This window comes from Cricetulus griseus, chromosome 7 (genome assembly GCF_003668045.3).
Source record: "Cricetulus griseus strain 17A/GY chromosome 7, alternate assembly CriGri-PICRH-1.0, whole genome shotgun sequence".
Lineage (NCBI taxonomy): Eukaryota > Metazoa > Chordata > Mammalia > Rodentia > Cricetidae > Cricetulus > Cricetulus griseus.
The window spans coordinates 81,928,748-81,942,907 of record NC_048600.1 but is presented as its reverse complement, the minus strand read 5'-3'; the positions used below and the strand labels follow the sequence as shown (position 1 = coordinate 81,942,907).

The following is a 14,160-nucleotide window of genomic DNA, read 5'->3' as shown; positions in this document are numbered from 1 at the left end:
CTTATTAATCACCAAGTTCTCAAGTCAACTCAGCTTGTGAGAGCCTCCGAAGCAATTCAGCTGTTTCCACACCACACATCAGAAAATCCCAACAGCACACAGTCTAGGGTAATGTTAAAACAATATACATGACAGCATCATTTCCTTACTAGTCTCCATTTCTGCTGGGAAAGGGGGAAATTTAAGCCAAATGATAATTTACAAAAATCTACAAAGGAGGATGTACAAGATGAGTCACTGGAATGTGGAACCAAAACCTCTTCTAAATTCTTTTAGGATCCACACAATACACAGAGCAATAGTATGTATACTTTTATAAGAGCAACTATAAAGAATGATCTAGAACTTCACTCACAAAACCTTTTTGTTTTATTGGAGCTGGTGATTAAACTCAGGGCCTTGTGTGTGGTACAAACACATGCTATCACTGAGCTACACCCTCGGCCACAACTCAAGATTATTTCTAATGGGATATATGACTTAAATATTTTAAAGGAGATCTGAGAGCTTCACATTTGTAAGGGTTCTAGTCTCAGACCTAAAGGAAAGGAGGAGGAAGGGGGCAAGGAAGAAGAGGAAATGTTGGAGGTCCATGCATTAAGAGTGGTGAAGGTTACCTAAGAAAGAATACACGGATATATAGCCCAAGAGTCTGAAAGGTAAATATCTTTGTCATTTTTCAAGAAAGTGTGAGTCCTAAAGTCAACAGTGAGTGTTGAGTCAACTTGAGTTGAAAAGCCCATAATATACAGAAGCTGGGATGCCCTTCTCGCTCACTGCCATTTTCTTGCCAGCTTGAGCTCCCATTCTAATGAAAAAGAGTCTCTCCACTTGGAACTGCGCACAATCATTTTTTAAAATATTTACTTATTATATATACAGTGTTCTGTCTGCATGTATCCCTGGAGGCCAGAAGAAGGCACCAGATCTCATTACAGATGGTTTGTGAGCTACCATGTGGTTGCTGGGGATTGAACTCAGGACCTCTGGAAGAACAGCCAGTGCTCTTAACCTCTGAGCCACCTCTCCAGCCCCACACTCATTCTTAATGGGCAAAGTTTAAACGCACATTCAAAAGTAAATGTAGGGGTGAGTAAAAAAGCCCAACATCTCACCCACTTCACGGGGTGGGGGTGGGGTGGGGTAGGGACGGGGTGGGGTGTCTATGACTTGGATGTGAAGAGACATGGCTAGACTATAATAGTTTCCAGGTTATCTGCCCCCACAAGACCTCATATCTGTTTCGTCCTCATCCTAACCTAATACACAAAATTATCACATTGTAGCAGGGCTGGTAAACTGCCTTCATAGCAAAAGTTCCTCGTCTTCTCTCACTGTAAATAAAGTTCTATACAATACATTAGAATGCAGCTTCGTTCACTCATTGACATGTTAACTATGGCTGCTTTTGCTACACCTTATATGTGAACTGTTTTTGTTGTTGTTGTTTCCTTTTTTTCTTTTCTTTTTTTTTTTTTTTTTGTACTGTAACACTTATTTTTCTTTACGCAATGGTGTGTGAGAACCTAATGTTCTCACTGAACAGTAGAAAACCCAAAATTTGTCATTTCTTAGAGAACTGAACGCTAAAAAACCTTACATAAATGAAAAGGATGACTCCCTTTTAAGGAAGGAAACAAGTACAAGCCAGCTTTGCACATGCTGGAGCCATGTGATTACTGTGATTTCTTCTTTCATTTTGATTGGAGAAGGATGGGGGACAGAGCCACAAAAAGACATGCAGGGTAATTTGGCAGCAAAGTGTGAGGAATTTTTTTTTCTTTTATTGAAATGAAGTCAATACGATGTAGAAGTAGTAGATTGATTCTTCAACTTAAACAGCTCAGTAGCATTTAGGACATTCATAATGTTGAACAACCACTATGTCTAGTTTCATTCTCTTCACCCCCAAAGCAACTCACACCATTGCCTCTTCTCCAGCTCCTGTGTAGCTGGAATTTTCTTTGAGCACCTAACCAGCTCCCAAATAAAGACATGGAGACTCATTATTAATTATGAATGCTCAGCCTTAGCTTAGGCTTGTCCCACTAGCTCTTTTAACTTAATCTAACCTGTTTCTATTCATCTATGCTTTGTCTCAGGACTTTTGACCTTTCTTTCATTCTGTATGTCCTACTTTACTGCTTCCTCCATGTCTGGCTGGCTGACCCCTGGTGTCTCCCTGTCTTCGCCTTTTCTTTCTCCCCTGTGCCTAAATTCCTCCTCCTATTTATTCTCCCTGTCAGGAAGTTCAGCCTATACCTCCTTCCTCACTATTGGACATTCAGCTTTTTATTAGACCAATCAGGTGACTTAGGCAGACAAGTTGAACAGCAACACATCTTTGCATAATTAAACAAATATAACACATCTTTACATAAACAAATATTCTGTAACATAAACAAATGCAACTCATCTTTATATAGTTAAACAAATGCAACACATCTTTACATGTTAAGCAAATATTCCACAACACTCCTGGAAATGACCAATTTCGAGTTTTATAGCTATGCATCTACCTACTCTAGATAGGTCAAGTCAATGAGATTATACAACATGTGACCAACTGTGCCTGGATTCTTCCACCTAGTACAATATACTCATGTTCATCTACATTGTTCCATATACCAGCAGCCAATCCTTCTAACAACTGAATGCTGCATGGTGTGGACGGACAACTATGCCTGCTTTGACAAAACTGCAATGGACATAGCTGTGTCAGAGAGCATGGGGCCTGTCCTGTCCACTCTGACCCTTTGCCAAAGAGTTTGTTGACCCCTACTGCACTACATCCCTATTTACAAACAGTGGTTTGGAGAATTGGTGTCTATTAATGGTCACTGCTTGGAACAGAAACACACCAGATATAAAACATCTATTTTTGCAGATCTGATTGATTACACTATGGTAAACAAGGAATATCAAGTGGCTCTTTGGATGAAGAAGTCTCATACATTGATTGACAAAGGATCTCTGGCACTGATGGAAAAAAAGCGAAGGCATATAATGTGTGAGGTATATATTCTCCTTTTCTTAAGAAACGGCCCATATATAAGAATACATATACCTACTTGCATAAAACTTCTAGAGTCACAAGAATTTTTACACTTCATTTTGTACATTTCTGCATTATATGAAATGTCTTATCTCACACATGCACTATTTTCAGGTTTTAAATGACTTTTTTGAATTAGTGCTTGTTTTGTGATTATGACATATTTGCATACATTTATGAGGTTCAATATGATGTTTTGATTGATGTGTACACTAGGTGGTGATGCAGAACTGATAATTGTTGCATCCTCCCCTTTGCCTTCAACTTTATCATCTCTTCATGGTGAGCACATTCAAATGCTTTTCTTCAAATGATTTCTTAAGCCCTGATGTGCCAAAGAATACCTAAATTACTCGTCCATTAAAGTAGCCTGCACCTGTTGTTCTACCTTCCCCTTCCCATCCTCCTGAATCTCTTTATTAGCACTCAACAGGTATTAACTATAATAAGAGAAGTTTACAATTTAGTTTTCTTCTTATAAAATTTGTTTTAGGAAAAATAGAGGTAGGCACAATAGTTCATGCCCATAATCCCAGAATTTGGGTGGCCAAAGCAGGAGGATTACTGTGGGTTTGAGGCCACCCTGGCCTACATAGGGAGTTCAAGGCCAGTCTAGGCTATATAGTGACACCACCTCAAATAAAAGGCAGTGTGTGTGTGTGTGTGTGTGTGTGTGTGTGTGTGTGTGTGCGCGCGCACACGTGCGTGCGCCACTCTCTCTCCTCCTCTACCCCTCTCACATACATAGTAGAAAAAAGAAAATGTTGTTCGGGAAGAAAATAAAGAAGAAAGCAGTACAATGCTATGTTCAAAGGACATAAGGTACTTAATTTATGAGCTATCAGTTTTTAATTATTTTATTTTCATTCTTGCAGGTTGAGGACCTTCCCCCAGAATCTTCCAAAAGAAAACAAAACTGCCTGCCCAAGGTTAAATTTTTATCTTCTAGGAAGATTTGAAATGTGGTCCCTGTGTTCTGTGCCGACTCTGTCCTAGTTGCCCTCTGCTATTGCAAAACACGCCACACCTGTTGAGCTGTACACTGCAAAACACGCCACACCTGTGTGCTACACCTGTTGAGCACAGGACACTGCAAATCTTTCACACCACAGAGTTCAGTGCAGCAGTGTGTCAGGCGTTAGCAAATAAGTTGGACACATGTGTTGACCTCAAAAAACTGTCACTTCTCATGGCTGTGAACTGCTCCAAAGCTGGCTCCCCATCCCCAAACTCCATTGACTTTCTTGCCAGTGGTCCCCTAAATTTTGAAATCTGTTGCTAATAGTTGGGTACCCGATCTGAGTCTGGGCAGTCGAACAACAGTACAGCAGTTTAGTGGTGGGGCATGTTCACTGCTGTCCACATCTCATCCCGTGTGCCCCAGTGTCAGGACTTAGCTCACCCCCTGGATCTACTCTGCTCTGGATCCTTTCTCAACTGGTCTGTCTCCCTTGGATGAAATTGCTCCAAATGACCAGCCATAGTTAGGTTGACTATCAACCTTGGCAGATGCCCAGCCAGGGCAGGACTGCAGTGTCCCTGCTTCTGCCCATGCTCTGGACGGGACACTGAGGTTTGTGGTATATATGTGGTGTAGTTTTCTCAAAGTAAAAATAAAATGGACCGACAGACCAATCCAAAATTGAAGATAATCTTTTTTTTTCTTGGTGTTACCTATATCCAAAGTATTTACATATAGTGTGAAACTGCAAAGATACATGCATCCCCCTCCTTTAAGAAGTCTACAATTGTGTTGGTGACTCATGCCTTTAATCCCGGCACTCAGGAGGCAGAGGTAGGCGGATCTCTGTAAGTTCAAGGCCAGTCTGATCTCCAGAGCAAGTGCCAGGATAGGCTCCAAAGCTACACAGAGAAACCCTGTCTCAAAAAACCAAAAAAAAAAAAAAAAAAAAGGAAGTCTATAATTTAGTTGAGAGAAGACAAACAAATACAGAAATATTTATAATTTCTAAAAAGTGCAGGATATCCCATGCCACTCCAAGTGCAAAAGATCTTCCCTATCTGGGAACATACAGGGGAAAAAAAAAAACCCAACTGGAGAAGGGGGGGGGGCGGGGACGGGGCAGCTGTGGCTAAATGTGAAGAATGGCCAGGACTGCCAAGGGGTGGATGCAGGCCATGGTTCTTCAGTAGGACAAAGTACATATTTCTAGTTCTACACATTAGTCATGAGCAAATCCTGCCCTTACTAAGGGGCTGGCCTTCTAACTAAAACACCACCACATCATCCAGCATCATGAAAAACAAAAATCTTTTAACATATTATAACATCTCAAAAAGTCTAATTATCACATATACCTTTGTCCAAGTTTGTTTATAACAGTCTGCTTAAACTGTACAATTCATGTATTCATTATATTTTAAAATTATGTATTCTGTTAAGAGCTATATGAGACACAACTCCTCTGATTGTCTTTAAAATAAAAGTGAAATGAAGTGGGAGATACTGCACTTAATAATTACACTTAATGATAATTGCTACGAGTTATTGAGTGTCTCACACTTCACAGGCTTCAAGCAGCATCACCCAGCAGTTTCCACAGTGAAAGGAAACTACTTAAAAATCTTACCTCACAACCCACTCTGATTGTTTCGACGCATTAAGATACTATCTTACAACACCTCCAATGCCACTGCAGTGCAGGCTCACATCCCCTCTTGTGGTCAAGGGAGAGGCACTTTGCACACCTACAGACATGGAGTCTTCATGTGACAGGCTGCTTGTTCCATTGAGTTTGGAGCTCAGCACAGGCACCACCAACAACTAAAAAAAGCTCAGCACATACCCTGAGTGGCTAGACTTCTGCAGGCAGGGTGGTCTGAGTCTCTCCCGCCTCCCTGACATACACACGTGTGCACAAGAAGGTACAGTAAGGCTTCAAGGTCATATCCCTCCTTCTGTAATAATGGCTCTCTCTTCTCAGTCAAAACTAAACGGCACCCTGTTGACCAGAGCCCACCCAAACTGCCTTTTTAATTTGATACCATGCCTAAGTAGCCCCTAAATTCCAAATTTTGATATTCTGAGGGATTCCTTTGTGTTACTAAGGACACTTGAACATGCACATCCATGTGTATACACAGACCAGCAAGAACTGCCCTAGAGAAGACATTCTTGGAGGATTTGCAGAACTAGTGAGAATACAAAATAATTCCATGTAAACTACAGGCAGATACAACCACTGGGTAATGGGCAGACAGCCTGAAATCCCTGTTTTATCACTAGTTGCCTTTTAACTGTGTTAACTGTGTTCAGCATTTCTTTTTTTTAAATTCTTTAATTACTACTCATGTTTACATATCCATCCCCCCCATTCCCTCGCCCTCCCATCCTCCCATGTTCCCCACCAACCCCCCCAAATCACTCCCCAATTCCTCCCCAGGGATAGTGAGGCCCTCCACCAGGCACCTTCAAAGTCTGTCATATCGTTTGGGGGAGGGCCTAGGCCCTCCTTGCTGTATCCGGGCTCCAATAGTATCCCTCCATAGGGAATGGGCTCCCAAAGTTCATTGTGCTCTAGGGATAAACACTGGCTCCACTGTTAGAGGTCCCATAGTCTGTCTTGGCCTCCTAGCTGGCACCCGCATTCAGAGGGCTTGGTTTGGTCCAATGCTGTTTCTGCAGCTTTATGACTAGGGTCTCCATGCTCTCACTAGGTCAGGTCGACTGTTTCTGCGGTTTCTGCAGCACCATCTTGGCTTCTTTGCTCATCCCTCCTCCCTCTCCACAATGGGATTCCCATGGTATGGTTCAGTGCTTAGCTGTGGGTGCCCATTTCTGCTTCAAACAGCTACTGGATGAAGGCTCTAGGAAAGGTAACCAAGGTAGACACCAATCTCATCATAGGGGAAGGGCATCAATGGCATTTTCTCCACCACTGCTTGGATTCTTGGTTGGGGTCATCCCTGTGGATTCCCCTAACATTTCCCCTGGGTCAGACCTCTCTCCATACCTGTACTGTCTCCCTAGATGCTAAAAAAGCCTTTGACAAAATCAACATCCCTTTGTGTTCAGCATTTCTAACTCATATTTCCTATCTCCTCCTGGCTGACTAGTGCTAAGATATAGAGGTTTACAGACACTAACTTTTAGAGAAAATGAATCCCAGAATTGGGCAAGTGAGTTGTTTACAAACAAGAATACAAAATATACTGCTACAAAACTCATGCTGTATGCAGGCATTTTTGTGAAGTCTAAGGGACGCCATGCATACCTAAATCCAAGGATGCCTGTATCCCCTCTAAAAAGTGGTGCTCACATCTGCATACAACCTGCATAGAGCTTTCTCCACTTTGTTACCATTAGAATACATAGAACTTCTAGTGGGAGGGAAATGCTCTGTGGAGAGTTTATACAATGTATTATTTGCAGAATGATGGGACTGAAGAAAGTTGACACATGCTCAGCACAGATTCAAGCCAATGCCTTGTTTTTAATGGGTGCTGGCTGAATCCACAGATGGCCAAATCTACAAATACAGAAACAGAACCCACAGATATGGGGAGCTGATATACATGGTGGACCAGTTCCCAGGCAGCAAACAGGCTGTTCTAGCACATTTGATTTTTTTTTAGATGTATTTCTTCTTTGTGTGTGTGTGTGTGTGTGAGTGTTCCCATGTGCATGTGTGTATACACACACACATAAGCACAAATGCACATACTTGAGAGTGCAGGTTCACATGGAGGTCAGACTGGAGGATCTCCTGGCACTGGAATTATAAATAGTTGTGAACTACCTGATATGGATGCTGGGAATTGGACCCAGGTCCTCTGCAAGAGTGGTACAAGCTCTTACTCTTGGAGCCATTTTTCCTACTCCTCTAGCACATATTAATAGTAACAATTCACTAAGCCATAAGACACCAGAATGTATGCAAGTCTCAGCACCAGCACTGCATCATGATGGGAATGTATCTTTATGTTTCCAGCACAAGGACCTTGGCAACCTGAGAGATTTGTTCACTGAAAATATAAAAAAAAGTTCATGTGGTCTTTCAGATACAACACAATACATGCAGCCCTGGAAAACCTCACATCTCACCAAATGGCACTTTCAAACAACAGAGTTTTTGGTGGGCCATTGTGAGCAGAGTACTATCCAGAGAATAGTTAAGACCCAGGCAGGCAGCTTGGACAGCCCAGGCAAGCAGCTTAGCTGTGGCTGCCTTAAGGGATATTGAAAGTACAAATGTCAACAGAGGAACAATACTGACTCAGACACAGTCAAGTTCTGACCCAGAGGACCAGTATTAGAGGTGGGCATGGGAGAGGAACCCAGGACGAGGGACACTGGCTGTGGGGAGTGAGCTGTGGACACAGGGCTCTTTAATTTTCTTAAAAGGGAGTCAAAAGAGTTGGTGTCGGCTGCCTGTGAGCGCTCCCTCCTTGTTTACCTGAGGCTGAAATTGTACTGCTACACCTGTAGTCTTGCTAGAGACAACCGGTCCTTGGTCCAGTCACGCTTCCTGCAGACAGTGACATCAAGGTCCTCTCCCACTTCCCTGCTTCGCAGTAGAGCTGTGCCAGGGAGCCATGGGGCAGATCATACTGCCATCAGCCTGTTCTGGGTGGCTGTAGATTCCTCCAGGCTCTCAGCTGAGTTAGAGCAGCCTCAATCTAAGTCTGCTTTTCTAAGAACCCTGAGAGAACAGAGGCAGCCACCCTTGAGGAAGCAAATCCTCCCAAAAATGCTCCAACTCGGGGAATGCCCTGTGTTCTGGTTGGCCCAGGGAAAATACAGAGGATGGGTCTGGTTTCTAGACAAGCAAGTCCCAAGGGAGCGATGTGAGCTACATATGTAGTTTTTAAAAATGTTATTCAACATATATAAATATTGAGAGACAAAGATACCTAGTGGTGTATTTTCTTTGACCTGATATCTAAAATATTATCATTTCAACACATAGCCAGCCTGAAAATTGAACCCATGTCTTGTGTGCTGAGTGGTGCTCCACCACTGGACTATACCCCCCAGCTACCAAGAGGGAGGTTAGAAATCTTTTAAATTTTTACAGTAAGCCTTTCAAGTCCAAAGTTACTGGATACTTAGAGTACAGGCCAATTCAGACTAGTCACATTTCTTGTACTCAACAGTTACAAGTGAGCAGCAGCTTCTGTGCTGAATGCATTATAGTCAGAGGCTCTGCAGATGCCACAGTGTCATATGTTGAAATATATATAACTCGGGATATGCAATCCAAAGAACAAAAATGTTTTCAAGTTCATAGCCATATTCATGAAATAGTACTTTTGACTGTGTCAGTTTCAATGCAAACCTACTGACCTTCAATTATCCAGAACTTCCAGTTAACCACAACATTCTACTTTCTGACTATACTCAGTGTTTTTTTTGTTTTTTGTTTTTCCAAGACAGGGTTTTTCTGTGTAGCCTTGGCTGTCCTGGAATTCACTCTCTAGATCAGACTGGCCCCATACTCAACAGAGATCCTCTCAAGTGCTGGGACTAAAGGCATGTGCCACCTCCACCGGGCTACTCAGTGTTGTTGTTGTTGTTGTTTTTTTTAATATATATTTAGTGGATATCATTTATATACTACCAGCCTGGCAAAAGTATATAATCAAATCATTTTGGTATATTATTCTTTTATTTATGGTAAATATATAATACAATTTGCCACCTTAAAAATGTACAACTCAGTGGTATTATTAATTTTTTGTTGATATGTGACCAACCATCACTATCCTTCCAAAATTTCTTCATCTCCCAAGAAACTCTAACCTTCATAACTTATCATGTTCTCTCACTCCTAGCCTTTAGTAACCTCTACCACACTCTATAAATCTGCCTCTTCTGGCTGTTCCCTGTGACTGTGATCACACTGTCATTTTCTGGCTGGCTTATTTCAGTTACTATTTTCAGAACTGATCTCCACTACTACATACATGAGACATGAAATGTTCTGTTTGCAAGTTCATCTAGCAATGGACATTGGGGTTACATGGCTTTTGTTTCAATGAACGATGGGCATTCAGGGGTGGCAAAATTTAAGGAAAAGAAAAATCAACTGTGATGCGGACTCTCTGACAGAACCCTAGAAGCCAGGCCTCCTCCCAATTTTATTAGCTGAGAAAAGTGATATAGCTGACTTATTTTTCAAGTCAACATGGTACTGTGACATCACATGTATTGTTCTCAGTACACAGTGCTGGACCACAAGCACCGTACTTTCTCCGAATATTGGCTGAGGCATGTTGAGGGCTACTCTCCACTGTCAATCGACTAGATTTAAAATCACACAGGAGTCACACCTGGGTCTATTTCTAAGGGGATTTCCAGAAACTTCAGGAGGGAAGACCCACCCAGAATGTGGGTAGCACCAGCCCATGTGCTGGGGCCCAAGACTGAATACAAAGAAAAAATGGAAAAGGCAAGAACACCAGCATTCATCTCCCTCTCTCCACTCATAGCTGCAGACACAATGTGTGACCAGCTGCCTTGTGTTCCGGCCAACACGCCCTTCTCATCATGATGGACTGCGCCTCTCAGACTGTGAGCTAAATAAAATAAACCCTTCCATATGTTGCTCCTTGTTAGGACATTTCATAAGAGTAGCAAGAAAAGTAACTAATACACCATGTTTGCCCAAGTGTCTCAGAAAGCAAGCGCCTCCTTCCTTCCCCTTCCTAAAGCAGGAGCATTCCCAGGATTACATGTGGGTTCACAGAATGTCCCTCAATGCCCTAAGAACCTTAGCACAGTGTAGGCCCCTCTCTATTCAGACTCTTCATTCCCCAACAATACAGTTAAAGGTTCTCTAAAATGCAGGAACAGACAAAAGACATACAACTTCACCATAATTTCCATTTAGAAAGAAGCAGCTGAAAGAATAAGTTCTAATTCTAATGTTTATTCTTCTCAAGGCTTTAAAGCAAGAAAACACTGCACTGCAGACTCTTTTCTCACTTGGCTGTTTTTTGGTTTTGTTTTGTTTTCTCAAAGAAAAATAAAGAATTTCCCATTCATTTTATAAGTTTTATTATGGTAAAACAAGATGTGGAGCAAACATTTCAGAGTCCCAAACAGAGTTAATTAATTCCAGTAGAACTTCCTCACATAAGGCCAGTGCCTGCAAGCAGATGTGCTGGCTAAACATTTCAGGTCAATCTTAGCACATTATTGAAAGTAACCTCCCCTTCCTCAGAAAAAGTCTGGCATGCAGCTTGCAATCTACTCCGGCAAGGAGCTCAGACACACGGAAAAGTGGAATTTAATGTCTCCTGATTTGGGCTCTCCACTCATTTCCAAATCTTGCATCTAAATAGAAAAATAAAGTCCCATAACAACGTACTTACCACACTATTAGCCACTAAAATAAAAGACGAGGAAGCAGTTTTGAATGCAGTTACCACAAACGTGTTTGAGGAACTTTCACCTTGTTTCTCATAAACTAGGACGTGTACTTCATGTTCCTTTTGATTTCTAACGACCACTGCATTTAAACTGTTAACATTTCATTCCCAACACGTGTCTGCTTCAGAGCTGGCGGCTGGACTATTTATTTTGCTAGCTGGTGATAGAATTAAATGCAGAGACTTTGAAAACATTTACAAGCTTTCCCTTTAACCTCCTGTATACTTTCCAAATTAGACTGCTTTGATTTTTATTAGCTAAAGGTTTACATACTGCAATACTAACACTGTTACCTTCAGGATACATTGTTTATGGGTCAGGTGTGGTTTAAAACATTCTCTTCGTTGGGATAGAGGCTGAGGACAAGAAAGTTGAGCGAGTTCACTCTGGACCCACAAGTTGTCCTTGTGAATCAAACAAGAGTAAGGCCACACATGATAAGGGTGTAGTCAGGAAACCAGGTGTGAAAATAGTTCCCATCTCCTACAAAACCACAGACTTCCTTTGTGGGCTCCATAGTGCTTTATATCACAAGCACTATCCTCCCAATGAACTCTTAAGGTAGATTCTTTGACACTAGCATCTTGACAAGATGGACAAGGCATGAGCTTGGACTCTAGGCCAATCAATCTAAGTTGAAACCATGCCTCTCCCCTATTAGTTGTGCAGTCATACTCAAACACCTCACTAGATCTACAGATAGAAATGGTCCTGTTTTTTCCCTGTAGCTTTACCCCTAGCTTTATTGTGAGTATCTGCATTGAACAGCCACTGGATTGCTATTGGATGAAGTCGAGGATCCTTTACCATGGCTGGGGCTGCAGCTTGGTGGTAGGGTGCTTGCCTAGCATATGTACTGCCTGAGGTCTAACCCTAGTACCACACGCATAGACATACAAAAACCCTCTATCACAGCCTTTCTCAGCACCTTCAGTTCACAAGGTCACTTGATGCACATTCACTAACTCCACCAAAACCTGCTGGTTAGCACAACTGAAGAGAGAAAAGTGAGTAATTTGTTTCCCTCAATAGGCAGTAGTGACAGTTTTGTGGGTACATAATTATGTCCAAACTCACTAAGTTGTATGCTTTATGTATGTATAACCCTTTATGTGTGGGTTAGTCCCTTCTTCTGAGAAACACACCAAGTTCCTGGTACACAGATGCTAAAATGAGGCACCCAAAATGGTGACCCCTTTAAGTTTCTGCCTAACATACACTGGGGTGATCAAGGAAGGGGACAACTTTGCCTAGGATGGTACAGAGAGTCTCATGAAGAAAGATAACGTCTGAATGATAATGTCTCTCAGATAAAGCAAGAAGAATGCCATAAGCAGAGTGAACAATGGATACAGGAGGGGTGGGAGAGATGATAGGGTTAGTTGAGTTTCATGCCAGACGAGGCTGCTGGGACCATGGTGGACTGCAGGCTGCCAGCTTCTGGATGTTGTTATTTTAACTTCCATGTAAGAAACCAACAGAGGTTTTTAGCATGAAAAATAACAGAGATCAGGTTAATTTTTTTCTTCAGAAGATAATTCTGTCAGAAGGAGGAGAGACAGAATGGCACACTGGAAGATTGGGGGCAGGAAAAGTAGGTGGGCACAGCTCTCTAAGGAGAGGAGGCCTCAAATCAAAGGCAGGGCACATGTCAACTCAGGGGAGGGGCTATCTACACACTTCTAGTCTACAAGAAAACTTGGGATAGTGACACTAATAAAAAGATAAAGAATGGGGGCTGGAAAGATAGTTCGGTGATTAAGAGCACTTGCTGCTCTTGTAGAGAGCCTAGGTTCAATTTCTAGCACCTACATGGTCACTTACAACCACCTGTAACTCCAATTCCAGGGGATCCAATGCCCTCTTCTGATCTCTGTGGGCACCAGACATGGACATGGTGCACAGACACACATCCCAGTAAGACACTCATACACATCAAATAAAAACAAATCAATCTTAAAACAATAAGGAAGGGAAGAAGTGTGGCAGGCTGATGAGAAAGGATACTGAGCTGCATTTCACTCATCCTGCATTTGCACGACTCCTTTGGGTGAAGAGGTTGAGTAAAATTGAAAATGGGGATCTGGAAATCAAGGCTAGAAACAGAGAGTGTTATCCAAGGCTGCAGGCACAGAAGGGTTAGGATCTGTTAGCTGTGGAGATAGGAAAGGACCCCAATAAGAGCATGCAGATAAGGGGGAGACAGGGACAGAGTCCTACAGAGAGCAGACTTCACTTTGTGTAAACGGGATGCAGGCCACCTTTGCACTATTTATCTGCATTGTAAAAACATACCACTCCCTCAAAACCCCTAAGAGTTGGAGAGCTGTAAGATGGTTTACTGTAGTTAGTGTGAACTGACTTGATGCTCACCACTTAAATAACACCTAGGATAGTAATAGGTAAGGAAAAGATACCCGTGGAACTCTTTTTAAAGAGCAGCTTACATGCTAGAAGAAAATTAGGGGTGGATTTTAAGGGCTGTAAATAATACCTAAAGGGTTTTATCTTCATCCTCTATATAATAGGAAAACAACCAAAGTCTTTTTTTAACAATGAAAATCATGCAACAAGAAAAGTATTTTAAAAGTTTAACTTTGTGAAGCAGTGAGTATGTTAATTAGATTGGCACATTATATAGTCACAATGTAGATGTATTTTAAAACACATTATACTCGGTAAATACTTAGGTAATTAAAACCAAAAATTA

The 14,160-nt window shown here is 41.9% G+C and overlaps 1 protein-coding gene across 1 annotated transcript in view; it reads right to left on the bottom strand.

Moving 5' to 3' along the window:
* Nucleotides 1–14,160, bottom strand: part of Stx8 (syntaxin 8) — a 243,616-nt gene that overhangs the window by 132,735 nt on the left and 96,721 nt on the right. The gene's annotated exons all lie outside the window — the stretch shown is intronic.